General features: G+C 47.7%; 1 protein-coding gene across 2 annotated transcripts in view; it reads right to left on the bottom strand.

Moving 5' to 3' along the window:
• LOC126536965 (leucine-rich repeat, immunoglobulin-like domain and transmembrane domain-containing protein 3) overlaps nucleotides 1–16,298 on the bottom strand; it is a 294,777-nt gene that overhangs the window by 209,335 nt on the left and 69,144 nt on the right. The window lies entirely within an intron of this gene.

A 16,298-nucleotide genomic window follows, 5' to 3' on the forward strand; every position in this document is an offset into this window, starting at 1 on the left:
GAGAAATAAAAATAGATGAAGCAAGCTAAAACGCGAAGCAGAGCGGGGAAAGGCATCGCCCGACATGCAAAGCACATCGCTTTTTCTTTTCAACTGTCTTTCGTTCAGACACCCGTCACTGTCCTGTGCACACGGGTTGTAAATTGACGCTCTCGCGTTATTCTTTGCTCTCCAACTCGCAGAGCGGGCGGCCCTGGGCCAACGCAGCTCCGCTACCTTCGGCGGGACGAAGAGAACTGCGAACGAGTCACTACGCCGTTCGGCACGGAGAGGGAGGGAAAAGCGAAGAGAGGGGCAGTCTCTTTCGGCTTCTTTAATTACAACAGGTGTCGGAGCCCGACGGGTATAATTAGAGTCGCGGGTTTGTTTAAACATTTAGTCTGCGACCAGATGCAATTACGGGACGCTTATCTCGTATAGTTGGTTGGAGCGCGGGCTCGCTCGCGCGCTGAATTCGCGACTGCCTCGGGAAAACGAGCGTTCTCCTACTTCGTCGCAGCCAACAAAAGACTAATCGTCTTCGCGGCAGGTTATTAAGTGACGTGCCTGATGAATTATGGTTCGTTCCCTCCGCGCCGCTGCATGCGAAGGCGTCGCGGCGGAGTTTGAAAAATACGCGAGTGTGTGAACGACTGTTTTCGTAAGCGCGGGAAACGAAATCCTCTTTGAAGACAATACGTGCCAAGCGTGAAAGTGTTCATTTTTTTTTAATGCGCGCGGGCAGATGTAACGTTGCGAGGTGATGCAATTAAGCCGTCGTTTTCCCCGACTCGCACGCGCTGCGCTGCGCCAGCGGGAATCTTTTCGCTGACGCCATTTTGTTCTATGCGGTCGCTACCCCGCGAAGCGCCCGTGCGCGTAGGAGAAGGCTATCTGAGTGATAGTACTGCGCAATTTCTCCCAATTTAATATCAAATATTCAGTAATGCTTCAGCTACGCAGTATGCGGGAGGTGACCGGATGTGACAGTGTCGTTCAGCGACCGCAAAGTGCAGCGCGACAAATTCACTATGGCGGCGCTATGTAGGTGCATATAGTTTTACACAGCCGCCGTGACCAGATACTCGTTTCGCAACGCACGTGTCCATTACGTTTTAAATTGTAAACGACACCACGCATACGGTGCAGCTAGGTCCTTTTTAGTTTTAGAACATATCTGTCCAGCCTGTTCGTGTCCGTACTAAATCAGGTAAACATCCGTTTCAGCTACATAATAATCGCCGACGTATGTGCTAGTGTCTGCGCGTGCTAATCAGTCGCATTTCTGTCCTGCTCGTACTCGGATTACGTCTTACATGTCTGTGCTCGCAGGCGCGTGTACACACACACACACACACACACACACACACACACACACACACACACACATATATATATATTATAGGAAGCATTCGGGTCCTTAAGGTGCAATGCAGATAACGGAAATCATTTTTTTTTTTATCACTAATCCGACAACAGGAAGAAAATAGGTCTGGTGTATGGATTGGAGTTGGCCTCGATGCATTTACTTGGAGACGCGCTGTACTGCGCCTAAGCGAAACGAAAGCAACATTGTTGTTTTCACGAGCGGAGAAACACGCTGGCCGCATTTCCGGGATGCAAGTAAAGCGTCGGCATTGCGCCGAGTGAAACAGACGCTCCGACGGAGGCGTGCCTCTAACGGGCACTCCGTGGTCGTCGCTTAAGAACCGCAAGTCATTCGACAGTGAGTTACGCAACTCGCTGGCTTGTGTATCTACGGTTAGTCTCTCCATTTTGTTCGAATATCCACCGAGCCTTGCTGACCGGACATGTGCAGCGCGTACAGGTGAGGTAAATGGACTAGAGAAAGCGGCATCCAGAAATCGCAACCAGCGCCGTTAATGCGCACGCTACGTACTGCAGTGCGGGCTGTCTGCGCAGAAGCTTTGAAATGGCGCGCTCATCGTGCCCCGCGGGGCGCACGCGAGGACTACCGGGCGCGCGTCCAGCAATGAGGTGCACGAATCGCACGTGCGCGAATCTACTTCCTCTGACCAATCATAAATATCGGGGCTCGAAGTGCGGCGTTCGGAGAGCATCTATAAATTATAAACGCAGAGGGACGCCCAAATAAATCTGCTCTCTCCCTCTCTCTCTCTACGCCTCTGCTGGGCTCTTTCTCGTCAAACCATGCAGTGCTGCAAAAGACTAGAGTAGGCTTCAGCTCATCAGGAGACCCAACCTACTCAGCTCTTCACGGGCATACGCCGCTCTTATTAGGTTATTTTTCATTTAATGTGTCGCTGTGTACCCTTTTCTTGTTCCGCGAGTCATAAGTAACCTGCAATATAGCGGCTTCTCTTGTTTCTGTTCAAAAGTCACAGAGGTGCGAATGTCAAAATGTATCAAAAAGGCTACCTCGGGAATTACCTTGCGACTTTGCAGTGGCCCAATGTGCTGCTGATGTGGCCGGTTTCTCCACGTAACTATAGAGCCTGCGGCGCTCAACGGGGGAGGCAACTGGGCGAATGGCTTTGCACCCTGACTCCATTAGCTTTGATGCAACGCACTATAAATCATGCAAAAGCTCGCTTTCATAGAAATGCCAAGCATGTCGGTCAATTCCGTGACTTACCCTGGCCCCTCCTCCAGGCCATGCAGTCACACTACCGAGATTTATCTCGTGCTACACTACATGCAAAAACCACCCCTACCTAGAGCCTTTCATAACGCTCCCTCGCCACTCGTTTCCAAGCGCTGCCTATCATTTCGTCTGCATTTCAATTTACAAAAGTTCATTCCAATATAATTAACAATGAACGTTCGCAAATAAAATGTACAGAATCTAGGCGGGCCACCTGATAAGAAAATTTCAAAAGCGATCCACTGCTTTATGCGGTCGAGAAAATGCAGCGAAATAAACACAAGGTTAGATGTTGGGCGCTCATGCAAACTGAAGAACGGAAGCGTTACGTCTGCACAGAGTGCAAAAGATGAGGACCATAAGACATAAATAGAATGCCACGAAATGGATAGCAATGTCACGCATACATTAAGAACGAGTATAAATCCTCATCCTGGCGCATAGAGCTTCGATACTTTGTACGGCCGCCGACGGTATCTGTAACAGTGCTGCACAATTTCACCCATGCAGAGCATGCCCACGAGCACGTGCCCGTTACTCTCTCATTTTTCTTGTGTTTCCACGCGGCGCACACATGGCCCCCTCTGCCTCTGTTGACGCCCGACCGTACAGAGCACGGCGAACTAGCAAGGCTCGAAGCGAGGAAGGGAATCAGCGACCAGGAGCGGCGCCCCAAACGGATCGCGAGAAACGGGCGAGACGGGGTTGACGACTCGGGCGGCGGCCACCGTCTTCTCTTCCACGGTGGTGCGGGCGAGCACGTTCCATCGACATTCCATCGATGCCGTACGTAACCTGAGGTCCCGGCCCATCCCGGACACGTACGCCCGGGGGAGGAGCGGCAGAAGGACGGCGGCTGCCGCCTCCCGGCCGCAGTATTGACGGTGCGAGTACGAGCCTGCGACGCTCCTGCGATGGGGTGGAGTGGGTTGGGGGGTGGGTGAGGAAGGGGGAAGTGGGGGGGGGGGGGGGAGTATACGGCGGCGGCAGTGGAAGACGAGAGGGGCCAGCTGGTCGCTTCCAATTCGGCAACGAAAACCGTGAAACGGTCTCCCTCCTTGCGCCCGCGGCTGCAAGGAAAGAAAAGGAAAGGTACGCCGCCACGAGGCTGCCAGGCACTTTCGTTCTCGTTCTCTTCATTTGCTCTTCCTGCTCTTTTGGGGAAACAAGGAAAGAGAGCGGGGAGTGGAAGACGAGAGGCGCTGCTTCTCGTTCTCCTCGTTCGATCGCAGCCGTTGCCACCAGCGCGGCGAGACGAACGTGCCTCGAGAGCACGACACGGCGAGGGAATGCGACGCGATGAGTGCGCGCGCCCTTCTATGCGGCACAGGAGGACGGCCGGAGGCCATCGTCGTGCTCGAGGGTCTGTCGCTGGTCGGCGAGGGCGGCATGAGTGTCGCGAGTTGCGACAACTGAGCGCTGAGGCTTAGCGCCCGAGCTGGCGGCAGGTAAGGCCGATGGATGAACAGCGTACGGAGGCCAGCTCCTTCGCGAGTCATCAGCGTCGTGCGTCGTTCAGGCGCCTTATAGGTGCGGCGGAGCGTCCATTCGTGACCTTACGTTCATCAGAACATCGCATATATAACACGCGACAGAAGGCCAACTTCCCATGGAGCAACTCCAAAGAAAGATGTTTGTTACTGATATTTCCTCTGTTGTTGCTATGACGGAAAAATAGGAAGTTCTTGCAACTCCTAAGGTTAGGTCAGTGCGGTGGGCGTCGCAATTGTCTCCAGTACATACATCGTAATTGCCTTCAGCCACGCATGACTGCGCTCTCGAAATTTCAAAAAAAAAATTGACAGTACCTTCTTCTTTCCCACTGTCAATTTTTTTTTTTTTTTTGAAGCGGACAACAACGACCGCAGAGCCAGTTGACGCTGCACCCACAAATGTAAAATTGATAAGCCGTTGAGCGTATAAGACCACCATGGGACTGAACGTGCCACGATCGCGCAGCGTATTGTTGTGTGCTTACATTGGGTGTCATAACTCTTGCGGAAATTGCGCGGACACCAGCCAGTACGTTGGCTTCAATAGCTTTAAAGGGACTCGAAAGCATGAGGTGTAAAAATACCAACGCAGAAAACGCCCACACACAGACACGCACAACCGCACTTAAAGCGGAGCCAATGACGTACGACTGATCAAGACACAGCACCGATGCGACTGAAGGTTTGCGTGCTTATCAAAGTTTTTACATAAACTATCACTTGACTAAATTGCGATTTCGAATGAAAATATTGCTCGCGCATTACGGTGAATTTCCTACTCTTTCATTGGGCATTACAAGTAAACAAAACCTGTACAAAAAACATCAGTCGATGAGTACCCCCTCCCCTCCCCCAAGCTAGTGCAACAAAGATTCATAACCCAGTTCAGTTTTGTTTAAAATTGATTGCAGTGGCGAGCCTCAGGAAGAAAATAGCGTAGCACGGCTGTTCCGTTGTTTTTTCTGTTGCACGGCAAAAAATTAATATATCTATACAAAAAACATCAAGAAAGTAATGATAAAGTTAACATTAATAACGATAAAGATGCCACGATGAAGAGAGTCAGAATTTATGTTCTGCCTATAGGCAGCTACACAAATTCGGGATACAGATTGAAATCAGTTACCGTTAGGGCAGGATTCCTCCATGCGCTACAAACATGGAATTCGGGTACAAACACACATACAGAACCCGTCGTACAGAAAACAGAGACCCTAGCAGCATATTCTGGCTGTCGGAAGTCGAACGAAAGACTCGAGTCCCACTTCACGTCAGGCGGCACATTAAGAGCACGGGCCTGTCCCATTTTCTTTGCGTCGCTAGTAAGGTCACCAGGCTTCATACAAAGCTGCGTCATTAGGCTCGCAAGCGATTGGGCCAATTTGTCGCTCAGAAATCTTTTCAGTCAGAAAAACAGAGAGTCGCTACGACCCGGAAGAGTCCTTCTAAGAAGTTCTTCTTAATTAGAATCGCGTTTTCTTTCCGAGTCCTGAAATACATTCATCTTCTTCTTCTTTGTGTGTGTGTGTATGTGTGTGTGTGTGTGTGTGTGTGTGTGTGTGTGTGTGTGTGTGTGTGTGTGTGTGTGTGTGTGTGTGTGTGTGTGTGTGTGTGTGTGTGTGTGTGTGTGTGTGTGTGTGTGTGTGTGTGTGTGTGTGTGTGTGTGTGTGTGTGTGTGTGTGTGTGTGTGTGTGTGTGTGTGTGTGTGTGTGTGTGTGCGTGTGTGTGTGTGTGTGTAGCCGGCGCACGCCTAGCTCACGTGATCCCTAATAAGTGCAGATTTATTGTTACTTTGAGATATCCTAATGAGCGGAGAAACGTTCTATGTGGGCTTCACATTTCCGAATCCCCTACTTCGTATTCTCGTTCTCTCTCGAGCTCTGTGAACGTGTATTACTTTCCAATGTTTTCGCCCCACTTCTGTGCACGATCGCGCGGCCGCACGTCCGTACAATGGCTTTGTACTGCCTAAATAGTAATAGTCATGATTGCGTCATGAAGACCTTTAAAGACCTTTAATTCTATCGATGCAAATATAACACGATAGTGATCCTTGTCTCACTGAAGCCGGAAGTAATCAAAGCCACACATGAAAGTGGTGAAAACGTTTACTTCGCATATTATGTTATGGCTTCAGGTGTTAAGACCAAAAACTATTTATAGAATACGTTAGGTAAGTGGTTTACAAATGTGAAAGAAATTGTCGAACAAACTGGTCAAACAGTTTACTCTTCCCTTTTCCCTGCCCTCTTATTATTGAGCCTACGGCTATGCAAGCCTCAATTCTCTGAACCTCAACCTCAATTCTCTGAAAGTGATGTAGCAAAAATAAATAAATAAATAAATAAACACACACAAACACACACACACAAACACACTCAGTGGCGATATAGCGGTAAATGCAACGGTAAATGCGTCACAATTACGCCGCACCCCCTTGAGATCCCGGATATATATATATATATATATACATATATATATATATATATATATATATATATATATATATATATATATATATATATATATATATATATATATATATATATATATATATATATATATATATATATATATATATACGAGACAAAGGGTCTCGTGCCAGCCCCGAAGGTGTAAAATAAAAAAAAAAAGAAGACGAACGTAATGGCGTATCGTTTTACTGACGTTTAGGCCGGAGGACTGGCCTCCGTCGATGTATATATATTTGCTTACATACACTTTTTCCTCACTTTGACACTCCTAATGCTAGCGCGTTAAAAACATTATAGATACATTCATATTAGTAACATAATACCGCCATTAACACGGAAACGATACCAACCATTCGTAGAAGCAGAAGGGCTATAAACATATATAGTTCATAACATACGCTCTCTGCGTTAATGGTCGGAAAACCCTTCGTACGCTAACTGTTCGTAAGAGCAAGTCCCTACCAAACGTGGCTAGGTTGTACGTTATATTTGCGATTATATTTGTGTAGGCGGCCGGCCAATGATAAACAGCGCTTATGTAAAACAAAAAAAAAAGCTTTGTGAATTTGGGTTGTTTGCTTACGTTTTCTCTTTCCTTCCGGACTGTTATTTATTTATTTATTTAAAAGTTAGCATATATAAATTTGAACTCATACTTCGAAATCTATTTTATCACAGTGCACATTTAATCGAAAGAGACTTAGAGAATAAAGGCAGCGCAAAGCGCTGACTGCAACCGGTTTATTACCACGCGAAGCGTTTGTAAATATACAATTCAATGAATACGCGCGCCGAAACAACAACAAAGCCAAGACGAAACGTGAAGGCCCCTCCTTGATAGCTGTGAAAGATCTCGCGCGATTTAAAGCAAGGCCGCATACAAAACAGAACCAAAATCAAGACTGGCCTATGAACCTATATTGTTCAGACCGAGTCACCACGTTAACCGCGGCATCCATGAAACAGCCGTTATTGGGTCACTAGTCATAAAAAGAGAGGCTCCTTATCACTTAACAACACCCACGACCATGCTGGCGCAATATGATTTTAGCTTTGATATCTCGCCGACTTCAACTATTTCCCTCGCGTTCATGTTAGGGCTTAAAGAAAATTGCGTCGGCATGCCGTCGGTGTTGTTAATTGATAAGGAGCGCCTCTTTTAGGCATAGTGAGACACAATAACGGTTGTTTCAAGGCTACCGGTTCACGTGGTGACTCGGTCTACAGAGTACGTTCGTAGTGCATTCTTGCTTTTTTTTTTTGTATGTGACGTGGCTTTTATTCGCACGAGATTTTTCACCGCTATCGAGAAGTGGCTTTCACGTATCGTCTTGGCTTTGTTGTTTCTGCGCGCGCGTATATGCGTCGAACTGTATATATACAAGCACTTCGGGTGGTAATAAATTGATTGCAGTCAGCGCTTTGTGGTGTCTTTGCTCTACCAGTCACTGTCGATTTAATGTGCGCTGCGATCAAATAGGCATGCATAACCAACTAGCAAACCAGTTCGTCCCGAGCAAGCTCGTACTCCAAGCTGCGGCATAAGACACACAGGGACGCAAGAAAGCAAAACGTAAAAGCGCACGGTATAGGCGAAAGGAACCGGGCGTTTAATTGAATTACAAAAGCGCAATTCTCTTCTCATATTTCGTTGCCCTGAAATTGTACACGGTATTATGCTCGAGTTCCCATTGTACGTGAGATTTTACGGCACTCCGTGGTTAGCGCAGTAAAAGCTTACCCCGTGTGGCCAGTGGGCTGTTTACACTGGCCCCAACTGCTGCTCTTATTTCCTTCTATAGCGGTCGTTCAATCCCTTCGGCGGTTTCTCCTCGGCGAGATATTTGCGGTCCACGCCGAAGGCACTTATCTCTGCAGTACGGCCGGAGCGATTTCTTTGCTCGCCGTCTCGGTTCGCGCCAAATTGAACTAGAAGCGAGAACTCTGATTCTTCTTTTTTTTTTTAAGTTTTCTATGAATTTATAATCTAGAAAAGTTCATCGTAAACTCGCTCGTGCGAAAAAGCGTCGCAACGAGGCGTCACCCAACAAACCAAGAAGTGACGAAATGCACAAAGAACAAAAAAGACACACACACACGCGCGCGCGCCCACACACACACGCACACACAGACATACATACGATGATGTCCATTTTATTACGGAACTTCTTGTGTGCTCAAGTATTGCAAAACACCCTTAGCCAGAGCCCTTCCCGAGTTTACGGTGTACCTTGTGAACTGGAGTTAAGCATTAAGTAAATAAACCTTACTTGTTAAATATCGTATAAGTTAATGCGGTTGTGCTACGCCGATGTGGATAAATATTGCGCAAATGTGCTAATAGGCAGCACACCTTTTCTTTGGTGTCTCATACATAATTACACAATGAATGAAATACAATAATGGACCAAAGGACTGTTGTAAAAGGTGACGCAGTCGTATTTATTAAAGCAGTATTTTTTTTAATGAGAGACATTTTTGAGGCATTAAACCGTAATTAAACGGGCAGTCACGTAAAAGATATATAATCAGACTGTATCAGCACATTACGATTCTTTATAACAAGTAGGCCCAACACAAGGCAGCAAGCACCATAAAAGTAAAAGGGGAAGTAGTGACGTCTTCTACCATTTTTTTTTCTTCTTCTAGGAATGCTTGAGACATTACAATGCGTGCAAACGGCAGATCGTGTCTAAGCAGTTGTCGGTAGTTACAAAGAAAAATTGTGGCTTGTACGATGAAACAACCCATAAGCTTTCATAGCCTTCTCTGTGTTTTTCCTTTACAACCCTTTTCTCTCTCTCTCTCCTAAAGTAAACGTATTTGACTTTTTAAAGAAAAAGTGTTTAAATATTATGAACAGTGACTACGATAATGGGTGTTTGCGAACACCATATATATATATATATATATATATATATATATATATATATATATATATATATATATATATATATATATTACAAGCCTATGAACGGCTCGGTATAGTACATGAGCTTATGACTTCCCGTATACAATTACCTGTATCAGAGAATGCCCATTCGTTCTGTAAACACGAAATAAAACACTATGAAATAAGAAAGTAGTTTGCAATATATCTGTCTTGATTGTCGAAAGTTTGCTTCACTAACGGAAGCCCCCAGTAACACCGTCATCTATGGATGTCACGCAATGACGTCGTCCCTGTCGCCGTTTTCTCGACTGCAACTATGACACTCGCCAATGCTTCGTCTTGTCCACAAACGCTGAAAGGAGGACCGTAACGTACTATCTGTAGACTGCTATAAGGCATTGCCTAACGCCATTTTGCCACCGTAAACCTAAGGGAACAACGCTAGAGAGCATTAGAAATAGCGCAACCAAGCGTCTTTGCGTACCCAAAGCTCTGCTAGCGTTCGTTTGTATAACTCTACGCGAGTTCTCTTGCGCAACCGGCGATTTGCGTCACCTAAATTTGTGTAAGCAAAACCTGAAGCTCCAAACTGTCACGATATGTTCAAGTTTCGGTTTTGCGTCTGAAAATTGTAAGGCTAGCTTTCTCGCGAGGCAGTTTGCCCGCCCAGCTAATGGCTATACTTCATTTTTTTAATCCGCACATATACTACAACAGTTTGCTTGTCTTATGAGGTGGAAAATGTAGGCGCGGCTGCTAGGATGAAACCATGCGCAAGAGGCAAGCCTCGGCTTGTGCAGCTAGCAGTTTGTATTAATTTTTGCCATGATCGGAGCCGCTATTAGTTGGGCCAACAGGCAATGCACTTGCTAATTGGAAAAATTGCCTATTGCAGCTTTCTGGCTATGAATTTGTTTTTGTCAGGCAGGGAAACGCATGAAGGAACACTGTGCAAAGTTTTTTTTTTTTTTTTTTTTTTTTTATAAAAATCCTCTACGCACCCTCCACACCTCTCTAACTCATCCAGACACCGTAACATAAGGGATGTCGAGGTTATTGTAGCACTTTCCTCGACTTCCACGCGTTGCTATAAATGAAGCTGCACTTTGTCAGGAGCGCGAAAGCTGGCACAACTTCATGAGAGTAGCTTGGGTGTCTAGTCTGTCAATCTAGCCAGAGCCTGTCAGCCTAGGTTTACTTATTTATTTATTTTGGAAGCTGAGATCTTTCACAAGGTTTTAGCAGGGTGTGGAACACACAAGTACACTCATACGAACATACATTACAAGCAACCTTGCCGATGCTTAAATTCAACATGGGAAAAAGGACAGGATACAAGCAAAAGGGAGCAAATAAATTATGTGCGATAGAGTCAAGAATGCAGCTGCGCCTGAAAACGGGATAGAAAATTTAGGGTAACGACTTCATCAGGAAGTTTATTATAATAAACTATTGTTCTTGTAAAATAAGAGTATTTCAAGCAGTTCTTATGCGCTGTTAACGGGGTTCCTGCTAGGGAGTGTTCATGACGAGTATAGCATAGCCTGGAAATTCAGTGAGAAACTTAGAATCAATTTTTTTTTTGTCTGCCATAATCATGCTCCATCCAATAAACACTTATAACGTTGGCGATATTCTGATATCATAATTTACCGGCCGCGAGTCTAGTTTGATACCAGTCCCCCAGAACAGCTTGCAAAAACAGCGAAGCCAATTTTTTTTTTCTTCTTTTACGGTACACTGTTTGCCGACAACACGGTCAGCGAAACTGTCACCACATCCGTACGACACCCCGTCTTTGCTGAGCACAATCGAGCTGTCTTTTCTTCGCTTAAACGAAGAAGTAACGAAAGGCGCTGCATACTAACTGCACTGCTTCGACGGCGTGCAGCAGTTACCGCAGGCTGTTCTTTGTCGCTTCCACGAGGGGGATCAGCCAGAGCCGCGTCCTTTTCCCGCGAGGAGCAATCGGCCAGCTCCGAGCGGCCGTGCTCGCACACCACGGCCGCCGCATTACCGAGAGCCAACTTCGCGGAAACAGACGTCGGGCCCAGCGTCCGCAGCACGGCTGTGCGCGCCTCCTCCCAGCAGCTGCTGCCGTGCCGGGGCTCGATTAAACAAGCCGGTCGCGAGTCACGTCTCCGCTGGCCCGGCCGCCGCGCGTTGGTCGAGCCGCCGGTGCCGAAGAAACGGCACGTGGCCCAGCGAGGGCCGCAGCGCCGAGCACGTCGTCCTAAACGAACTCGCCGCGAGGCGGCCCGGTCACGCCACGTAACCGCTGGCTCGCCCCTTTCCCGTCGCCGTGCTCGTACCCTCCCACTCACCCACCCCACTCAGTCGCTCCCCACGAGTCCCCCTCCCCACCAGCACCACCAGCGTGACCCCATCGCTCGACAGATACAAACACCGGCCGGCACGCTGGCAGCGGGGACAACGCGCTGATGGTCCGACGCCCGATTTCTTGAACTTTGGGACGTGCCCAGGCAGCGGGCGGGCTATGCGGTACAGAGCGAGAGGGGTAAGGGTGGCATGTGGCCAGCCGAAAACGACCGCGAGCGCGGTCATGTCGCCCACTTGCCGTGAATCCTGTTTTTAGAAGCGCGTTTCGACTTCGTATTGATTGCTCCGAACGAGGCCGTTGTTCGGCGTGCTAACTTAGTAACTGCGCGGTACCGTGTGAACCTGTGTGGCTAATCGTCTCAGTCCGCGAGTAGATGAAAAGGCTGCTTTTGCGCGTCAAAGCTATGCGCGGCAATGCGCTTGGCGAACGCGTGGGAAGACTTGCATGAGTGTCTTAAGCGAGGTAAGGAATCGGTGTTGCGTTTCCCGTGAAGGCGGAAAGCCGTATATGCATTTACAGTGAAAGAAAGGTCAGAAGACTAGGGCCCTACAGCTCGGGCTTTGAACTCTGTTTACTGCGGCAGCAGCGGGTTCCCACGATGGATACCGCCATATTCTAAAAAAAAAGAATGATTGCGGTGCGCACGATGTAGTCCTCGTTCGCCCGTTCGCCACAGTATTCACTGGTGTGGCCTCCGGAGTACATGCACGGACGCCACCACCAGTCACACATTATGCGGGGGTGCGAAATTCCTCACAAATTACCGATGCGCCTAAAGTGCGCGATAGCGCTGTGGTTAACTCGTCCCGCTTCCGACTACACATGGCCGCTCGGGGCACGAGCTCAACTTCCAGTGGTGGTGGACAAAATTGTTTTTCTTGGTTTCTTTCTGTGACGAGAGAGAGGATGAAGAGATAGCCCACCGATAAAGGACGACGACGGCGTAGCGCTAAGGACTAATGGCCACAGCAAATTTAGTTCCGCGCTCTTCAAGAGCACGTCTGCAATTGCAGCAAGAAAACAAAAAAAGAAAGGAGAGATAAAGAGGGGGGGGGGGGGGGCGGAGATTGTGGCATCTCTGGAAAGAGTCATCAGGTAATTCATTCACTACTGCAACGCGTAGTAGTGGACAGTGCGTGGTGGAGCGGTTGAATACAGAAGCACGGAAGATAAGAAAGAATCAACGCAAGCTTTTTCGTAACTACGCCCGCACCGTTTTGTACAGTCTACGCATGCAACTAGGCTCCATTCCCCTGCGTAGTAGTACACCTTACTCCTCTGGTTAACCATCCCAGCTTCCACCTGGCTTTACTCTCTATCTCTCTCACACACACACACACACACACACAAATGTAATTCTGTGAGTTACAGAATGTTACAACAGCGCACTGAAGACGAATACGAAGGCGTCGACAATCAAGCAACCAAGCACTGTGTTACGCGCATATATTTTTTGCTCATCACGGAAACGTACGCTTTTGTGCAACGTCTCATTGGAGCGACGGGCGCACTGCCAGTGTCTTAGTGAGTTATTAGCGTAATTAAAAGAATATCCCAGGAGGCGATCGGCAGCGAACACGGGTTCACTGCCGATCGTGCTGTTGCTCAATCTATGTAGCACACGGTGGTGTTACATGAAGCGCGACAGGTATTGTTATTCCAGTAGCCGCTCGATATGAAGATCCGAAGCTTCGAGGCAACCTGTGCTTCAAGATAACAAAAATAAAATGATTGAGCTTTAACGTCCCAATGCAAAGCACCGCATATGTTATGACAGATGCATGATGATGAATTGCTCTGGAAGAATTTTGATCATTTGGAGTTATTTAATGCGCACCTAAATATACTACACACGCGAGCTTTCTTTTTTTTTTTTCCTTCAGTACTCCTTGGAATGCGGCCGCAGCTTCTGCCGGGAATCAAAGCCGCTACCTCGTGCTCAACAGCCGAACGCCATAGTGGTTGAGGACAGGCCCGTGTGCCTCAAGATCAACAGTAAGTTTGCTGTTGTGAAGCCACTGCATGGTGCTACCGAAACTTGCTTCCTACGGTACCGCTGTCAGAGCCCGAAGTTGTCGCTGCCGGTTGCCCACAGAAATGTCCGGGTGGGGCTTATGCTGGAAGAAACCTTCTTCCATGCGAGACCCGTCTGCGCATGTTTAACGTCATCACGGCCGCCGTCCATAACAAACGAAGAAAGAAAAGAAAAAGAAGGTGAAACGGGTGGATGCGAAGAAAATCACAGGTCAGCCGCCTGGCGTCAGGAATACGGCCGTATACTCCGGTTGGGTACAGAGCGACGAGAGCAGAGGCACTCGGCGCATGCGCACTCAATGCCCCCCCCCCCCCCCCTGCCCCCCGCTTATAATGAGCCCTCGCTATATACGTACCTCGGGGGACCGATTCCGGTGCGACGTAATCGCGCGCGCGCGTGGCCTCGTGTGTGTGTAGTGTACGCACGAACTGAGAGGCGTCCTCGGCCCAGCGAAGCCCTGCAACCTCTCCCCCCCCCCCACTCACTTCCACGAAGCTTCGCTCGATGTTTCGCGAAATGCATCATTAACGACCCATCAATATTCAAACGACGTTTTCGACCCCGCTCAAACATTAACAATCAGCCAGAACGCGCCCCGTCGCGTAGCGGCAAAAGGATCATACGCGTATTGACCCGCTCCTTCGACGTGGAACCCCTCACCTCTCTCTCCGTCTATCTCTTTATTTTCTTTTATTACAGTAGCTTCTACATTCATAAAGTCGACGACCGCGACGTGTACTTTCCTGATAAGAACACACACGGCATTGAAGACACAAAATATATACTCGGGAAGCTCCGTTTGATGAGCATGGATAACCTTTTTATTTATTTAATGGAATGGTTCAGCCATGAAATTGCCTCCTTATCTGTTCCTTGTAGCTTTTTCTTCGCCTTCTTATTTTTATTTTTTATTTACTAAAGGGATCTGGGCTCGAGCTTCTTCAGCCCGCTGGCGCGGCTATAGCTTTGATCGCTGCTCCTTAGTTGCGTCAGCCAAGTCTGTAGCGAGATGAGTACGGTACCTTGAAGGCACAAGTGCGATAAAGTGTAGCCTTTAAGGGCCTAAGAACCGCTGTCATCTTTCCCGTCTCGAGCAGCTTGCATGTAATAACGGCCACCCAAGTAGCGAAAGGTGCTTTTTTTTTTCTGTCAAACAATATTATTATGATATCTAAAGAAAGAAAATTACCTCCACCTTTTATTGCCGGTAATTCTTAACGTTGAATTCTTTTTTTCTCTTGCTCTTCATTTCATGTAATCCTGACTTTTTCATTTAATAATTATGTTTATACATTCTTTTTTCACTGTTCCTGTTTTTACCTTTATTTCGCATGATGTTCTTTTTTTCACCAGTGGATTCATAGAAAAGAAAAGGAAAACAAAAATTTTGAGCTATTTTGCGCTCGTTACTGATTGTGAACCACGCACTGCAGCCTTTCTATGTCCCGGCTGTATTGTGCTGTCCAAAATCGTGAAAGTGATGCTGGGCCGATCACCCATAGTTTGTGGCCAATCACTGAAGTGGATGCGTATCGCCAAATTTGAGCGTTATGAACAACAAGCGTCGAAACGAGCGCTATAGACACATGAGACCAGCTGTTCTCAAATTCAATAAACTTTACTAAACAAGTAACAAGGCACGGCCAGTTTAACCACAGGCATTATACGGGCCTCCGATCGGGAGACCGCTGTACGCAATCTGCATGCCTTAAAGACCGAAGAGCATGGATATCGTATACGGCCACCCACCTCCGTGTTCTGGGCTTGCCAGCCATGGCTCTCGGCTCCGTCTGACTAGTACCGTGCATTGTTGCGTAATCCAGACTGGGCGTGAGTCCTACAGGGAATGGTGTTGTGGGCCCGTGTTAACAAAAATCACTCAAGCTAGAACTTTTCCTAAGAGCAAATTCCGGTCAATCCGGGCGCTAAGTATATTATTATAAAAACTGCACGCGACATTGCAGCGCGGAGCGGACGACGTCTACGAGTTGCCGGTCTCGTTAAAGCTAACTTTAATTATACGCACTTGCACTTTCTTTCCGTTCGTATCTCGTTCATTCTCACGAAATTACAGGGATAAGCATACGTAATTACACGTGCTTGGACTTGTCTGACGCGGTTTGCGCGCACACTGCCATATCGGGATAATGTACGCAAGCTTTTCGTGTGCGCTCAGTTTGCGCAAACTGCAGGGAACAAAGAAGGTAGGACGGAGAGGTAAGGCGCGAAAAGAGAGGTGCCCCAAAGTAAGCGTCACGAAGAGACTTGCAGCGCACAAACTTCCACATCATGTCACTGCGATCAAAAAAACAAAATTAACTTACTCGCGAAACGGCTACCCTCCTTTATCGAAGTAGCTCCGGCTACACTGACTGGATGATACGATTCCTCTTTCTGTGCCGTATTTGGTGATATGAACGATGTGGTGCACTTCCTCCTGTTGTGACATTATGTTCA

The sequence above is a fragment of the Dermacentor andersoni genome, chromosome 4 (genome assembly GCF_023375885.2).
Source record: "Dermacentor andersoni chromosome 4, qqDerAnde1_hic_scaffold, whole genome shotgun sequence".
NCBI classification, from domain to species: Eukaryota; Metazoa; Arthropoda; class Arachnida; order Ixodida; family Ixodidae; genus Dermacentor; species Dermacentor andersoni.